We start from the raw sequence: 2,654 nt of genomic DNA on the forward strand, positions 1-2,654 counted from the left end.
AAGTATTAAAAGTTGAGAGTTCATGTCCGATGGTAAAGTTTCTCAGTGCTTTACACAAAGGCAACAAGGGAATCTGTACCTGCTGTTAAAATGATTGTATTCATCGTTTTGATCAAGTTTGTTTGCGATGTGTAATAGCGAGTATGTTTGTGCCAGTGCTTCATGAACTCTACAGCTTGTTGATGGGTCGCAGTAAGAATAATTGTAACAACTTAGTTTGGTTATTGTACCACTGGTACTCTTATTTAAGGGTAGGGGATTTGGCCGAACGTATCTGACTGTGATGTCGTCGTTAGGTGACTGGGTGAGATGTGTTGTGCGTTAGAATACAATTGAAAATGTACTGAATTCACTGTGCTGGAAGGTCAATGATTCTGAATTTTCACCAACCTAGGAGGTGTGTACATCATATGCTAAATGCATATGTTCCAATGTCGTATTGGTATTCCGTTAAAAAAAGTTATGTACACATAGTGTAAGGACGTCAAAGCATAATCACCTTCATGTTAATAAAATGAAACATCCAAAAACCCTAATGTGATATGTAAATATGAAAATATAATCACTGAATCTCTTCAATGGAGCCTTCATGAAAGCTTGAAAACTTTGAATAATTGCAACGAGTAATTAATGAATTTAACAGTATGTTTAATGCCAGATATAATTAACATTACAGTACGAATTGCTAATTTATAACGATTTAAAAAAATATGAATTTAAAAACATCAGTAGAGATCTCAAAAGAATTTTTTAGCGGATGGTATCACACAAGTTTCATTACGATGGCAGATGAAAAAATGTATCTTAGAAGTTCAAAATATAACATTGCTATAAATATAACAAAATCCACATACAAAGAAATACAAATCAACTATCAACTGAACTACGAATGGAATATTATTGCGTTCTAACCAGTGGTAACTAAGTTTTAGATATTTTACCATTTTGACATTTTTCAACTCTTTACATATATATAAGATTTCAATTTTGACTTCAACGGTAGAAGTGTGTCAACACATAACGCAAGATTGTACACCAAATGCAGATGTAGTGCATACAGGGCTGTCTGAGATTTTGTGGACATAAAAACATACATTCATATACAAAATTAGACAAGCTTGTAAGCATACCTACATACCTACTTACATACCTATATGCATGCACGCATGCACATCAACCGAATTTTTAGCATGATTAGCATAGAGAACATTCGAGTGTATGAGTGGTTTCATCAAATTTAGGAGAAATTGTTGAGATAGTGAGTAGAGCATAAAGTCATTCAATATGCAAATTACCATTAATTATAGTTTCTGTGAAGGCGAGAACAGTTGACATGACATGAGGATAAGAGATAAAAGACAATAGACAACCGAAGCCATGCAATACCTACCATCCTATGAGCCACACAATTCTCACAGTCGAGCTACTTGCTATGTACTCTTCTTATTGGGCTAGAGCATGATCAGAGGTACCTAAGAAAGTGTAGCTTTTTAATGAAAATCACAGCCTTAAAACAGTGCAGGATAGCTTGGGTAGGGAAACGATAGTTGATGGAAAAGAATCCGTATGCTTTGTCATCTAAAACGATAGCTTTGAACATAAAACAAGATGGCTGGTGACAGCAACAGCAGTGGTAGCGGCCGTAAATATTTTATCTTTTTTCTAAAAAATCACCACGTTGTGTTGTGTACGATGCCGCGTTCAGTGGGGTTCAGGTTCGATTACTCTTCTGTAAGTTTTCTTAATTAATTCAAAAGCTACACTTTCTTAGGTACCCCTGATACTAATGTAGTACTAACAAAACACCTCTATCAATTTCTTATCTTGGACTTTGCAGAAAATGACTTTTCACTTCTCACCATCAGGTTTTTTAACAAATTGTTCATTTTCTGCGAGTACTCTTGTGATATGAGAGACTTCAACAATGTGAAAACCTTTTACCATAAACTATAGAAAAAGGGATTATCATTACATGCTAACTGGGCACATCGGCATTGTGACCTACATTGACAGAATGACACACTAGCTTGTTAATTTGCTTTATACGTATAGAGAAAACATTTCACGAAAATGTACGAAAACGATGGCAGATTTGAAGGTATAACCATGGCTTGTCAATGCACCAATTGCAACCAGAAAATCGTGCAGCGTGTTTGCTAAAGGGAGGAAAAACCGATTTTTCGAAGGTTCAGCAAAACAATTGTCAAGTGACTATTATACAAATAATGACAATGTACTGTGCACGGTCGGATTTTCCAATATCAGGGCTTTCAGAAAATATATATTTTATTGGGGTTTGGGAGTTTTACAACTTAGAAAAAAATTCTGAAAGTGTCTGTAAAGTATCATGTTTAAGCTACCTCAATGTTGCCTCGGCGGGTAGTTTTGATCCCAAAAGAACATTGATCAGGAGATGACAGATGTTACAAATCAACAAAATATGTTACTCTATTTCCAATCAGAGATATTACATTGAACAACGAAAGAGCCTGGCAGATGTACACTGTTAGTAGCTTAGAATTAATATTGAAGGGATGGGAAGCGTACTAATATTTCTACGTTTTAAGGTCAAAGGTTATCGTTGACGGTAATATTCATGGTTTCATAATAAGCCCCCTGGGGTCCCGAGGCAAAACACAAATTTAACATTGCTC

Source organism: Ptychodera flava, unplaced genomic scaffold (genome assembly GCF_041260155.1).
Source record: "Ptychodera flava strain L36383 unplaced genomic scaffold, AS_Pfla_20210202 Scaffold_87__1_contigs__length_454918_pilon, whole genome shotgun sequence".
NCBI lineage: Eukaryota > Metazoa > Hemichordata > Enteropneusta > Ptychoderidae > Ptychodera > Ptychodera flava.